The sequence below is a fragment of the Rana temporaria genome, chromosome 1, assembly GCF_905171775.1.
Source record: "Rana temporaria chromosome 1, aRanTem1.1, whole genome shotgun sequence".
Lineage (NCBI taxonomy): Eukaryota > Metazoa > Chordata > Amphibia > Anura > Ranidae > Rana > Rana temporaria.
This window is the reverse complement of record NC_053489.1, coordinates 560279165-560294939: the sequence shown is the minus strand read 5'-3', so window position 1 is coordinate 560294939 and position 15775 is coordinate 560279165. Positions and strand designations below refer to the sequence as shown.

The 15775-nt window shown below is 43.1% G+C and overlaps 1 protein-coding gene across 2 annotated transcripts in view; it reads right to left on the bottom strand.

Annotated features, from left to right (window-relative positions):
• STOX2 (storkhead box 2) overlaps positions 1–15775 on the bottom strand; it is a 280620-nt gene that overhangs the window by 156027 nt on the left and 108818 nt on the right. The gene's annotated exons all lie outside the window — the stretch shown is intronic.

Genomic DNA, 15775 nt, shown 5'->3' with positions numbered 1-15775 from the left:
CCCCCGAACTTGAAGGAAGATTCCTGCAAAAAAAATAAAAATACTTACAGTTTGGATGCCCCTCGTTGGCTGTTTTGCCCGTCGTCCATCGTGTCCTGCCCGTCGTCCATCGGCGGCCTCGTCCGGTCCGGCGTCCTTCTGCGGCCATCCCCGCTTCCCACGCTGTGTTCGAACCACTGCGCCGACATATACCGAGCGCAGTACACAGTATAGTCGGGCGGGCTCGGCTCCTCTCGCGTAAAGGACGTACAGGACGTGACCGCGAGAGGAGCCGAGCCTGCCCGACTATACCCGAGTGTACTGCGCTCGGTATATGTCGGCGCAGTGGTTCGAACAAAGCGCGTGAAAGCAGGTATCGGCGTATATCGCGCACCCACGATTTTGCCCTGATTTTCAGGGCAAAAAAGTGCACGGTATACGCCGATAAATACGGTAATTGTAACCGATCACCTTGTAAAACAACCTATTCAGTTTAAAATAGAAATGAAAGGCAAAACATTTGTAAATAGATATATGTAAAAAAAAACACACACACACACACATTATAAATACCTTCCTTTTTTTTTTAAAGTGATCACATTCCCTCTGTTCTCAGCTGCATAAGAGCTGGGGGGAGGAGAAGCAGCTGCACACTGAGCTCCCCAGTGAGGAGGGGGGGGTGGGTGTGTCAGGACAAGTCTGATCATTGGAGGAGAGCAGGCTGAGTTCCCAACACAGCTAGAGAACTGACCACAATGTGCTCTCCTGTTTAGTGTGGTCAGTTTTTAATAGGAGAGCAGAGGGACTGAAAGATACACCAGGGATTTCACACAAAGGAAGCAATACAAACGGAACAGGATACTTTTTTTATACAAGTACATGGCACAGAAGACACATATCAGGAATATGAAATGTTGGGGTAACAAAACGCTTTAATGAACAAGCTGATGTTAGAACCTGATTGGTTTCTATGCACCGCTGCACTGGATTTTGCACCCTCCAGTTTTAGTAAATCAATCCCATTGTGTCAAGAAGAATTATTAGAATGAGAAAATATATAATCGTTCTTGGACAGGGCAATCGTTGTGCGTGTTGAATGTTTCATGAAAGATATTTAAAAGTTTATTACTAGCCAAGTTTTTTTGTTTTTGTTAAGTTTTGAATAGATATGTGTATATTTTTTTGCCATCTGTGTTCCATTAGCCCCCATTGACACTTGAGCATTATTATGGGTATTTTCATTGTCTAAAACAAATCTGCTCAAGTCTGAAAAGCTAGTTAGTAGGAGGAAGAGAGGCGAGAAATTGCAAGAAAACTGCACAATATGCATGTTTTTCAAGGGTTCCCATTTAAAGCCAAACTCCAGCTTTCTGTCATTTTAAAATAGTCTGTTTGGACCAAGCTGATCTGAATGAACGAATACCTTCACTAACAGATATGTCTACTGTAAACGCTGTTTATCTGTATGAAGCAACAGCTACATCCAGTATACAGTGCTGTGCTCAGGCAGAGGGACATCTTGTTGCGCTCCTGTGACATAATCATGTGATGTGGAGTGCTGTTCACCCATATATAAGGAGCTTGGTATTTTCTGAATGAGGACAAGGCTTCCTCTGAATGGCTGAGGAGCAGAGGCAGGCAGATGACATAACTAACTCCACCTTAATCAGTCAAAGGAAGCCTCCTACTCATTCAGAAAATACAAAGCTTTCTGTGAATGGCCGATCAACACTGTCTTAGCCAAACTCTATTTTGTTGGGAATTCCCATCCTGCTGTCAGAACGCGGAGCTGTATATTGTATGTAGCTGAGGCTACATACAGTTTATACACTGCTCACAGTAGGCACATCTGTTAGTTAAGCGAATAGTTTGTTTGGACTGGCTTGGTCCAAATTTTTTTTTAAAAGTGACAGAAAACTAGAGTTTGGCTTTAAAGCTGAGGTTCACCCCCCAAAAAATATTTAAATCCAGAAGCTACACATGCTGCAGCTGCTGGATCTTAAAGGGGTGGTTCACCCTAAAAACTACTTTTTTTTATTACACTGGCCCCCCACATTACAATACGATTAAGGCTATTATTTTTTTGAATATGTTGTACAAAGGTATGTACAGCATCAACAAAAATAATAATAGCCTTAATCGTATTGTAATGTGGGGGGCCAGTGTAATAAAAAAAAGTAGTTTTTAGGGTGAACCACCCCTTTAATAATAGGACACTTACCTGTTCTGCAGTCCAGCAATTTCGGCACCGCAGCTGATGTGTCCATCAGCTGTCGGGTGATGCCACCGCCATTGCGGGTAAGGGAACCCGGCAATGTGGCTTTACGGCAGGAACCCTACTGCACATGTGCAAGGCCCTGCTCCTCTCTCTTTTGGCCCGGCCACTTGGGGAGGAGGAGGGAGCCCTGCAGCGACATCACAGGCCACGGCGCGGAGTCCCGGAAGTGGGAACAGGATACCTGTCAAAGGTATCCCCTCCCCCAAAAGGTGCCAATTGTTGCACCGGAGGGGGAGAGGAGACAAATGAGCGGAAGTTCCACTTTTGGGTGGAACTCCACTTTAAAGAATGCCAACCCATAATTTCATATTCCTGATATGATATTCCTGTACCATGTACTTGTAAGAATAAAGGAAAGTAACATTTCGTCAGATGAACAACCTGACAATTTTCGGATCGTTAGCATGGTGCTTTCGACAGTCGATTCCAGGTTTTCGTACGGCAAAAGCTGGATGTGCAGACTATAAATTTTTTTTAGTATGGTTTTAATACGAAAAAATCAAAACTACGCAAGCTCAGAAACGAACAAATACATACAAAACTATTCAACACATTACGTCACTTCTGAAGTTGTATTCTGTCGTATGAGAATTTTCGTATAGGGTGAGTAACCTCTTCACTTTCGACAGGAGACTAGCATGCAACAAAAAACACATGAACGGTCATCCGAAAATCTGTTTGTTTGTACGAGGCTTTAGTCTGCTCTCCTTCAATGATCAGACTTCTGCTGACAAGCTCCCTTCTGCACAGCCATTCACTGAGAAGACCAGTGTGTTGCTGTTTCTCTCCTCGTCCCCTGCTTTCTGAGCTCCTTATGCAGCTGAGAATAGATCATAAGTGATCACTTATAACATATTTATAATGTTTTTTATATGTATGCACAAATGTTTTGCCCTTCGTTTCGATTTTACACTGAATGGGTTGTTTTACAAGGCAAGGATTCACATATACTTTAAGTCTTCAGGGGCCAAAAATGTGTGGGAAAAAAATGTGAATGGGTACCAGAGAATATAATGGGAATCTAGCTGATGAACGCTGAAGCACTTTGGGGAACCTGGGTAATATTGTTCAGGTGTGAATGGGGTCCAAGGGATATTGCCCCACACTTACTGACCCGAAGAAAGACAGACAGAAATATTTAAACCCACCCACTAAAATATTATACAATTTAATTTCAAAGTACTTTTAAATCTACAAGCTAAATTATTGGTAACTGAAGATGCCTATAGCTTCAAATCACCGATATGGAGGCTTAGGAATTGGTTATGGGTCCTTGCTCAATATTCACAAGAAAAATTGATATTTGCTTATAATTTCAACTGTCTATATCTCTGAAATTACTGTTCATTTGGACACACGGTTCTATACAGTGTAACAGAACTCCATAGCTCAAGCTGAAATTTATACACACAATTGTAGTGACTCTTCCCTTAACAGACAATCCAGTCTGTGGTCTCAGTAAAAAAAAAAAAAAAAAAAAGGAGCCTTAAAGGAGTTGTAAAACCTCGTGTTTTTTCACCTTAATGCATGCTATGCAGACACCCTAGGAAACAAAATGACGGTCATTGCAACTTTTTATCTTGCACAATCATTTTTTAAACACCTTTTTTGGGGGGGAAAAAAATGGTTTCATGAATTAAAAAACAACAAAACAGTAAAGTTATTCCAATTGTTTGTAAAATATGAAAGATGACGTTACGCCGAGTAAATAGATACCTAACATGTCACACTTTAAAATTGCGCACACTGATGGAATGGTTGCTCTCGCTCTAACGCACGCGGCGATACCTCACATATGTGGTTTGAACGGCGTTTACATATGTGGGCGGGACTTACGTGTGCGTTCGCTTCTGAGCACAAGCTACTTATTTTTTATTTTTTTCACACTTTTTTTTACATTTTTATTTGATCAGCTTTATTCCTATTACAAGGAATGTAAACATCCCTTGTAATAGGATTGGTGTGTGACAGCCAGGTCCTCTTTATGGAGTGATGCAGGGTCAATAAGACCGCACATCTCTCCTTCAGGCTGGAAAGCATGAGATTGTGAAAAAAAAAATCACCGATCTCATGCTTACTAGCTGCAATCGCGGCTTTGTTTACTTCTGGGAACTCGGGTGTGACGTCATCACATCGCGGCCGGGCCTCCGACGGTCATAGAGATGACTGGTGACATCTGGTCACCAGTAATCCCTATGCTCGTCATGTGACAAGACACCGGCGCCGGACGATTCCTTCTCCAGGCCCCTGATGGCACGGGAGAGCCCGGAGAAGCACCGGATCCCGCTGCCTATAAGAACGATGAAGCGGCGGAACTGCCGCTATGATCATTCTTATCGTGCACAGAATCGCTGGCAGAAGAGAAGGATATCTGAATGATGCCTCTAGCTGCAGGCATCATTCAGATATCCCCCCACAAAGCCCAGGACGTAATATGACATCCACCCAGGGTGGTAGATCCCATCTGTGGATATCATGTTACTATGGCTGGGTATTGAGGTGGTTAAAAAAAAAAAAAAAAACTTGAAGCTTTACAATCACGGGTAGCTTCTAGTGTGCTTCCTTTTTAGTTAACCCACAGTGCACCTGGAATCCTTTGTCAAGTATTTAACTCTTATCCATATAGTGGTTATCGATATAGTAATCTACTATAGTTTCCATAAAAGTTGTCCACATAGCAAAGCAGAAACTAATTGTCATTATAGCAGCACAAGTTTTAAACTGTAAGAAATTTGATTTTCATAACAGTTTTTTGATTGCATCATGTTTATGTGCTGATTCACGTTAAAGCTCAGCCCCGTACAATATGAAGACACTTTTCTTTATCTTTGTAGTAATCAGACAGCCTATATTAAATAAATGAATACGCAATAGATGTACGGAATCACCCATGCAACATTTTGGTAGGTATGCAGGGACGAGTGCATGGATCCCAACGCCATTCAGAGCCATAAACCAATCCCATCACACCTGTGAAAATTGGCTGTGCTGGCGAGTCTGTACAGCTGATACATGTGCATTCACTATTATAGGTTGCCTTCAAGCAGCTCATCGCTAGGACAAAAAAAAAAAACAACGTAGAAAAAAAGGTGTTTTCCCGCTATATGGTGCATAGCGCCTGTGTGAATGAGCATTATAAAGAGATTTCCCTTTTTCTACCCAAAACAATGAAAACTTTTAATGTACACCAGCAATATAATGCTATAACCTGAACGAGTACTGTCAAGAGAGACTTTGGAATTCCAGATCCCCCATGGGCTCACAGCTCATGTGAGTACTTGAAAAAAAAAGAAACATACAGATATATTTTCAAATGCTCTGGTTGTCATCCATGAAGAATTATTGCTAGCAAGACCTTCATTTAACCTTCAGGTAATTGATACCAAACTGAAACAACTATGCAGTATTCCTGCATTCTAGCTGCGCAGGGCCCGTGTAACTTAACACTCATATATATTTTCAGTGAGCGCTCATTATCAGTTATTAATTACCTACATAAGCTGAAATTTACTTTTGACTTTCTACAATTTATAGGGGGGGGGGGGCTCAATTGTGACCCATGAAAGTTCCAAAGGGCCCCACATAATATTCAGTATATACAACGCAACAGAAAACTGACAAGAGACAGCAGATATAGTAGAGGATATGTTCAGAGACTGCAGACATGTTACAGATGTTGGAGACTGGAGACATGCTGCAGAAAAGTCAGAGACTGGGGATTTGTTACAGGAGACTGTAATGCCGCGTACACACGATCGGTTCGTTTTCATCAGATGAACCGATCGTGTGTGGGCCCCATCGGTTTTTTATCCATCGGTGAAAAAACTAGGAACTTGTTTTAAAATTATCTGATGGTTAAAAAACCGATAGAAAAAAACGATCGTCTGTGGGTACGTCCATCGGTTAAAAATCCATGCATACTCAGAATCAAATCGACGCATGCTCGGAAGCATTGAACTTCATTTTTCTCAGCACATCGTTGTGTTTTACGTCACCGCGTTCTGACACGATCGTTTTTTTAACCGATGGCAAGTAGGCACGACTGATGAAAGTCAGCTTCATCGGCTATCTGATGAAAAAATCCATCAGACCGCTTTCATCGGATGAACCGATTGTGTGTACAGGGCATTAGAGATTACAGCCTCCTTCACCGAGGTAGATATCCCTCTCTCCCCTAAGTTCTTTTTACTGGGCCTCCCCCCTCCTAAACTATCCACACTAGCTAAAAAATTGGCCACACAAATTTTAACAGCAGCCAGATGTCTAGTAGCCCTTTACTGGAAACAACGAAACCCCCCATCTCTATCCGATCTTTACTCCAGAATTAAGGATGTGGAGGTCATGGAGTCCATGACAGCTAGGCTGGCGGACCGGGTGGACCGACATTCAGCAACGTGGGAACCGTGGCACCAGCGAATAGACCCCCCATGACCTCACGAGACCCCCCCCCCCCGTTCTGTACAACACGATCGCTTGGACCCCGGGAGGGACGCGCCCTTCTGCTTGGGTCTTTCTTATGCCCTTCCCTTGCCTTATCCTCTCCCCCCTTCTTTCCTCTCTTTCTCTTATTACTTTTCTTTTGCTCTTCTCTCCCTTTTTTTTTTTTTTTCCTTTCTCTTCCTACCCTTTGGAATAGCGGGACACGCAAACGTAAATCGCGGACCTCACTAATGGTCTGTTTTGTGAGAGAAGCCTGCGCTATAATTACTTTAGCGCTACTTCGGTCTGATACGCAGTGCTTTCCCTGTCTGTGGTCTGTATGTTAATTTTATACTATGTAATATGTATACTATGTAGACCTCTGTGTCCTTTCCAAAGCTGATGGCGACTGCTGATTCCTTTTACTTTTGTATTGTTTTGTTTATGTTTTAAACCCAATAAAAATTGTCAATTATAAAAAAAAAAAAAAAAAAGAAGAGATTACAGCCTCTTTGTAATAGACTGCTCCCATCAGCAAGCTTTCCAATTGATAAACTGCCCCCAAAACGTTCCAAAGGGAGGTGCAAACCCCAACCTATTCACTGCTGACTACTCAGCAATAATGGCATTCATTTAAATAATAATAACTTAAAAAAAAAAAAATTGTGAATCTGTCTGCAAAATACATTTCATTTTTGCATGTAAAAAAATTCAAGCCAAGCTACAAGGCAATTTTCAACCACATTGATGCTTGTTAAAATCTCCTGCAATCCGGTGCAGAACTGCCCATGATCAACAATGGAAACCTGCATCTCATGCAACGCTGCAAGAGATTGGAGTGCATCTCCAGGAGAAGCGGATTTATTTTTTAGATAGAGCAGGTTACAATGTACAGCAATACTAGAGCCTTCAATAGCTTTTTATTGTCTGTGTGGTAGATTTTCTTTCTTTGGGTGACAACATTGTCACTTAGGCCCCTTTCACGCTGGGGCACGAAGTGCGGTGGCAGTATAGCACCGCTAATTTGTAGATAACTTTTGCGCAAACCAATCAATACACGCTTATTGCAACTTTTTACCAAAAATATGTAGAAGAATACGTATCGGCCTAAAGGGAGGAACAAAATAGCTTTTTTTTTAAAAAGAAATTGGGATATTTATTATAGCAAAAAGTACAAAACCTAGCTTTTTTTTCTAAATTGACGCTCTATTTTTGTTTATAGCCCAAAAAAAAAAAAAAAAATGCAGAGGTGATCAAATACCACCAAAAGAAAGCTCTATTTGTGGGAAAAAAAGGACGTCAATTTTGTTTGGGAGCCACGTCGCACGACCGCGCAATTGTCAGTTAAAGCGACGCAGTGCAGAATCGCAAAAAGTGGCCTAGTCTTCGGCCAGCCAAATGGTCCGGGGCTTAAGTGGTTAAACAGGAAGTAAACCCTGACTGGTTTTACTTCCTCCTCTTTGTTCCCCTGCAAAGTAAAAGCATAATGGGCTAGTATGAATCGCATACTAGCCCATGAAGTGCCACTTACCTGCAAACTAAGCCCGCGGTGTCCCTGCTGGTGGCTGCATCCATCTTCTGTACTCTTCCTTCCGGGGCCACAAACTCCGGCTCTGTGACTGGACGTCACTCACGGCACATATGAGTGAAGAAACTGCACAGAGGTCCGTTTCTTCACAACACATTTGCCGATGACATCATTGGCGCAGTGTACAGGAAATGTCTCCTAAACAGCGCACGTTTAGGAGATATTTCCACTACCGATAGGTAAGCCTTATTATAGACTTACCTGTAGGTAAAACTTACAAATGTGGGTTTACGACTTTAACACTCATGTAGGCTGTGCCCGCTCGCACCACAGTGTAGTGAAAACATGTTGCAGGGGTAGGGTGACCACATTTCCAAAACGGCCATTCAGGGACCCCCTTCCCAAAAATGAGCTTGTGCTGTAATGAATCACAGCACAGCTGGGGCGGCGGATGCGTGCTCTACCCAGAAGCACTGATCACGCCCCCAAAAAAGGCAGCCGCATCGCAACTTTACTTACTGACAGCACTTGTCCTGACTGGCCGAAACCCGTTTTACCTTGTTCCAACGCTGGCTTTACACTGCCCTGCTGTGATTAGACATAAGAGGTGAGATTTATGAATTCTCCAATCACAAGAAGGGGGCGGGGATTGTGCCTCTCCAGACATTCCCGTCCAGGACAAGTGCTGTCAGTGAGTAAAGCAGCTATGTGGTGGCATTTTTTGGGGGCAACAGATAGAGGTGGCTGTGTCAGCTTCATTCCAGGACACTATTGTCCTGGAATGAAGGTGCCCGGGACCTGGGACAGACCTGAAAAATGTGGGACTGTCCCGGGCTATCCGGGACACGTGGTCACCCTATGCAGGGGGTGCGACTAAGCATTTTCAATGCAGATTTAACAAGCCTATAGCGTGTCAATCAGCACCTGGCCACACCCAGTTCTACCCACTGGTTTATAGATTCCAGCCCTTTGCCCCGGGTGCTGCAGTGTCTGGGATGGAGAGTGTGTGAGACACAAATGAAAGAGGATTAGGCTTAGTGAGGGGAAGGAAAAGGAAATATTCTGTTAACTTTATGAACTTGTTCATCACATAGTGGCTTTATTTGGTACTTTCTTTAGTCTGTCATACTTTTAGTTGTGCTCTCTTATTGTAGAAAGATAAAACTTAACCGAGTGATTGAATTGAATGAGTTATTAGTAGGTGTGTGTTCCTGCTTACAATTTTCGGGCAACAAACTTTGCACGTGTTGTGTTTTTTTTTTACGCACAATAATCACAGCAAAATTGCACTGCTTTTGAGGTGCTTTTAATAATGAATGGCACCTATGCCGCAATTTTAACGCCATTTGGCATCACAGGCAGAAACGATTCTGCCAGCACAAGCCATTTGATGGTAGGCCGAGTCTTGGGTAAGGAATAATCTGCTTGCACACAAATATACAGGCTATTTTACTATTTAAGTGAAGCTGAAAATATGAAGTGGAACAGTAAATCTAAAATTTACACATACTGTCCGACCCATCATTCTGTTCAGTTTACCATAGGAGCCGTTTAGCATAGCAATCATCCATGGCAACTAGTATTGTTTTTAAAGAACTGGACAGGGCCAGAAGGAAACAGGAAAGTGAGAAAATAGGGAACACACAGCAAGTCCATCATAAGTGGAAAATGTGACCAATGGGAAACCTACAGCGATATTGAACCCAAAAGCAAACATGTAATATATTGCAGCTTGCCAATCATTAGACATGGTGACTGCAGTTGTTTAACATTTTGAGGCTTTTTTCACCTGGTAATCTGGCCAGCAACACTCCTCCTGAATTAGAGTGCCCCCACTCTGGATGAAGGAGAACAGGGGCACATTTGGAGAGCAGCGCTGTCAGTTTGGGGTGCTAGATGCAATAGCAGATTTAATAATTTAATAACAAATAGAAAACAAACCCCAGCAAACACATTACAAGCAGTTACAGCAAACAGTTTTTTTTCCCCTTTAGGATAAAGATTTTACAGAAATAAAAGCTGATCATTGTAAGCATCCCTGCCAGCTTTAAATGGTTTGTCGCATTCCTGTAAATGATCCATTTGCAAGAGTGTGTGTTTTTTTGCAAAACAGACTTACTGGCTGAATCATGAGATGAAAATAAAAAGGAAAGAAAGCCCTAATGCTGCGTACATACGATTGGAAATTCTGACAAGAAAAAACAGTGGATTTTTTTGCGACGGAATGTTGGCTCAAACTTGTGTACACACGGCCACACAAAATTCCGACCGTCAAGAACGCGGTGTCGTACAACACTACAACGAAAAAAATAAAGTATTGATTCTGAGCATGCGTGTTTTGGGGAAACCAGTGAGCCAATCACACAGGACTGGGAGGCGTTCTGTGCACATTCTGTGTACAGAACACCTCCAGGTAGCCATATTGCATTTTACAGAAAATTACAGCAATTGCAGATTTAAAAGGAATAGTCATTTTTAATAACAGTCAATTACAATATGACTTTTGTTGCAATTGTATAACATTTTTTAGCAAACAACGTTGCCGAAACAGGTGACAAAATTTGTTTTTCTCCAAGACCCCTTTCACACTGAGGCACTAAAAATAGCAGCGCTTCATTCTCACCCCCTTTATATGTCGACTGCAAAATTCCCCAGCCAAAAGCTAAATGTAAACAAAGGGGCCAGGGATAGTGGTGATGTCATTATGCATATATACCAATGCACAGACTAGTTCCCCATCAGGTCCATATTACTTCTTAACCACTTAAGGACCGCCTCCTGCAGATATACGTCAGCAGAATGGCACCGCTGGGCACAAGCACGTACCTGTACGTCTTCTTTAAGTGCCCAGCCGCGGACCCGATCGCCGCTGGAGTCCCGCGATCGGTCCCCGGAGCTGAAGAATGGGGAGAGGTGTGTGTAAACACAGCTTCCCCGTTCTTCACTGTGGCACTGTCATTGATCGTGTGTTCCCTGTTATAGGGAAACACGATCAATGACGTCACACGTCCAGCTCGCCCCCCTACAGTTAGAAACACAGATGAGGTCACACTTAACCCCTTTAGCTCCCCCTAGTGGTTAACTCCCAAACTGCAATTTCATTTTCAGAGTAAACAATGCATTTTTTGCTGTGAAAACGACAATGGTCCCAAAAATGTGTCATAATTGTCCGATGTGTCCGCCATAATGTCGCAGTCACGAAAAAAAATCGCTGATTGCCGCCATTAGTAGTAAAAAAAAAAATGCAATAAAACTATCCCCTACTTTTTTAAACACTATGGGGCAGATCCACAAAGATCTGCCCCGGCGCATCGTATCTGAGATACGCTACGCCGCCGTACCTTACCTGGCTTTGGTTCTAATCCATAAAGACTTTGCACCGTAAGTTACGGCGTCGTAGTGTATCTCAAGCGGCGTAACGGCGCGGAATTCAAGTTGGGCGGGTAGGGGGCGTGTTTCATTTACATGAAGCGCGTCCCCGCGCCGAACGAACTGCGCAATTGACGTCATTGTTTAGACTTCGACGTAAATTACGTCCATCCCGCTATTCACGGACGACTTTTTGCATACTCGACGCGGAAAACGACAGGAACGCCACCCAGCGAACGCCGAAGAATTGCATCTTAGATCCGAAGGCGTACGAAGCCGGACGCCTGTGGGATCTAACCCAGATGCCGTTGTATCTTGTTTTGAGGATTCAAAACAAAGATACGACGCAGGAAATTTGAAAGTACGCTGGCGTATCAGTAGATACGCCGGCGTACTCGCTTTGTGGATCTGCCCCTATAAATTTTGCGTAAACCAATGGATAAACGCTTATTGCGATTTTTTTTACCAAAAATAGGTAGAAGAATACGTATTGGCCTAAACTGAGGAAAAAAAAAAAATGTTATATATTTTTGGGGGATATTTATTATAGCAAAAAGTAAAGAATATTGCATTTTTTTCAAAATTGTCGCTCTATTTTTGTTTATAGCGCAAAAAATAAAAACTGCAGATGTGATCAAATACCACCAAAAGAAAGCTCTATTTGTGGGGAAAAAGGACGCCAATTTTGTTTGGGAGCCACTTTGCACGACCGCGCAATTGTCAGTTAAAGCGACGCAGTGCCGAATCGCAAAAACTGGCCAGGTCCTTTACCTGCCTAAAGGTCTGGGTCTTAAGTGGTTAATGACACACAGCAGTGGGTGGAGTCATAAGACACTATAAAACTGAATAGCGGTCTATGACAAGCACATGAATTTGGTACATACAATGACAGTTTTGGTGCAGCACCTGAAGGAATCCTAAAGGGTATCCACGACACCCTTTGACTTCTGTTGACTGCGTCTTAAACAGCTAAATCTGAAATTCTAGTGGTGGTGCTCAGGAGGCCCAGATTACTAGATGGAGGGGAGGAGATCACTACAGTATAGGAACTTCACAACAATGGCTTTAAGCAGCAATAAATATAATTTTACCCGCAGTCTACTTATATTACCCTCCATGCAAAAGAAAATGAACAGCTGCAAGCCAAGGTCTTCTTACTGCTAGTTATATATAATGAAGGGCTTGGCTCCTTTAGTTAACCCCACCCAATACAGCTGTACTATAAAACAGAGCGACCGACACCCATAACTGCCAGTATCAGTACCAGGTCACATTTTAGGGAATTGTCTTAGGCTCACCAGATTTCCCAATGTTATAAGAACACCAATATAAATTCAACAAGTCACCAAGGAGACCATTCATTTTTCAGCAGAGCTGTGTCATACAGATCTTCCTTAACCACTTAAGACCTGGACCTTTAGGCAGCCAAAGGACCTGGCCTGGCCAATGTTGTGGTCAGTGGAAGGAATAGTGCCATATCATTGGTCTCAGTGGAGGAAACAGTGCCCCATTGTTGGGGTCAATGGGAGGAATAGTGCCAGATCATTGGTCTCAGTGGAGGAAACCGTGCCCCAATGTTGGTGTCAGTGGGAGGAATGGTACTATATTGTTGGTGTCGGTGGGAGGAATGGTACTATATTGTTGGTGTCGGTGGGAGGAATGGTACTATATTGTTGGTGTCGGTGGGAGGAATGGTACTATATTGTTGGTGTCGGTGGGAGGAATGGTACTATATTGTTGGTGTCAGTGGGAGGAATGGTACTATATTGTTGGTGTCAGTGGGAGGAATGGTACTATATTGTTGGTGTCGGTGGGAGGAATGGTACTATATTGTTGGTGTCGGTGGGAGGAATGGTACTATATTGTTGGTGTCAGTGGGAGGAATGGTACTATATTGTTGGTGTCAGTGGGAGGAATGGTACTATATTGTTGGTGTCAGTGGGAGGAATGGTACTATATTGTTGGTGTCAGTGGGAGGAATGGTACTATATTGTTGGTGTCAGTGGGAGGAATGGTACTATATTGTTGGTGTCGGTGGGAGGAATGGTACTATATTGTTGGTGTCAGTGGGAGGAATGGTATTATATTGTTGGTGTCAGTGGGAGGAATGGTACTATATTGTTGGTGTCAGTGGGAGGAATATTTCCCCAAACGCGTTTTGTGAACCTTAGTTTCCGCAGGCTCTTCACATATCTTCTGTGCCAAATGGGAAATGCTTTAATCCTGTTTGTTGCAATGGGAATCCATGTCTGGCTACCTACTTGCATATACACAATATTACACTTACCTAAAATTATTTTGTGACAAGGAAAACAAAGATTTCCCACTGAATGCAAGGAATAAGGGACAGGATGGGTAAGGTGGGTAAAAAATGGGAGTCAGTCACTATGATTTTTTGAAGGGGAAAGGCCTAGGAGGCCCAAACTTTGTGGGGGTCGGGTACAGGGTAAGTATTAGCTGCTATTATTTTGCAAGATAAGTAAACATTAATAGTCATATCTAGGAATTTTTACAGGTGGCTGGCTTAATAACAATATATCCAGACTTTTAATCAGTCTGAAAATCTTTTAATGTTCTTGTATTTATTGTCATGAGCACATGGTATAAAGTAATGTTATTAATCATGTCCGTCTTCCCTCTGTTTAGCAGAATTTGCAGAACTTTGCAATTTATTTTCTTGCCGCTGTTGTCTGCATCAGCAATTATTCAGGAAACAGACCCCATCTGATGATGTCACCATTTCTTGAATGCAGAAAGAGACCGAAATGATGGAGAATGCTCCATGTAGCGGAGGCAATTTTTCATAAAATTTCAATTTTACCACCAGAGACAGAATCTGCCTTAACATGCACCTGACTGACAACTGTCCCAAGATGTTAGCGCTTTAGGAAGTTCAACACACCCAGAAAATCAATGATGCAAAGCTACACTATAAGCATCACACTAGAGCAGGGCATGGGACAAGAACACTGTCTGATCACTATGCTTGTCTTTATCCTATAATTCCTGCATCTGAGGGTTATTTTGTCATAGCAATGCATTTTTTCTTTTGTATATTACCGGCACCTAGATCTATAAAATTAGAATTATAGATTTTCACTAGAAAGCAAAATTTGTTCAAAACACATGCAAGCTTCTGCATGGTAGAGTACTACTTGGGTTCTACCTTACTGCTCCTTCTTCAAATGAAAAATGTATGAAAAAAATAAAAGTAGAACTGGGGAACAGAAACGGGAACAGATGGGACTCAGGAACAGGAAGCCAACCAGCAGTAGGATACTAGTTTGCATCATCTGCTGCAACTGCTTGCGTTCCCAGGTATCATGTGTAGCGCCCTGCTCCCAAATGACTGGGCACTATGTTAAATTTAGTGGGTGTCTGAGCCGATAATGTTGCTCAGAATGTATGATTTATACTAAATTAGCCTCTGTCCTGGCAGTGGCTGTGCCTGATAGCATTTTTCCACTGTTGCCTGTAGGTGGCGATACCACCACAGGCCAGTGTTGGAACAAGGGCAAGCCATAGGTCATTGAGTATCTTTCCTCGGGAACAGCCCAGTGGGAGTGGTTCCCCCCTGTGCATGCAGGGAAGGGATACTTAAGGGGCAGATGCCATATTTTGGGGTCCTTCGCCTCGTGGCCCTCCTGGCACGAGGTATGTGTTGTGTGATTTCCAGCCCCGGGACCACTTTGGCCCGAGGCTGCATCTCTACTAGTAGGCTCAGTTATGCTGACTGGGGCCTACGAATCCAGAGGGATCCAAAGCTGTCCATCTAAGTGAAGGAAGCTACACTTAATGAAGGAAACCAGGGGAGGACCTGCCCTGGAGGAGACCAAGCGGAAGGCTTATGTCTCGGGATAGGCCTGTGACCTTATTAAGGAGGGATCCATGACTCAAGTTGTCCTACATTTCGCCGAGTCGGCTTAAAGGCTCTTTAACTGTATGGCTGGAAGTTCGGGTATTACATCCTGTGGCAGAGGATTCCGGAGTGTTCAATTTGTTCACAATCATTCTGTGGCAGAGACTGTTATCGAACTGGTTTGTGCATCATTCCGGCTGCTAGGCCAGGTGAGAGAGGTCTATCCAGGTGAGCAATACCCACTCAATAGTGGAGTGGTGAATGACTTCGGATTTTAGGGGGTTTTCCCCAGTGATCTGTACCAAATACCTGAACCTTCCCCTTCCCCCTTCATCCTTCTACC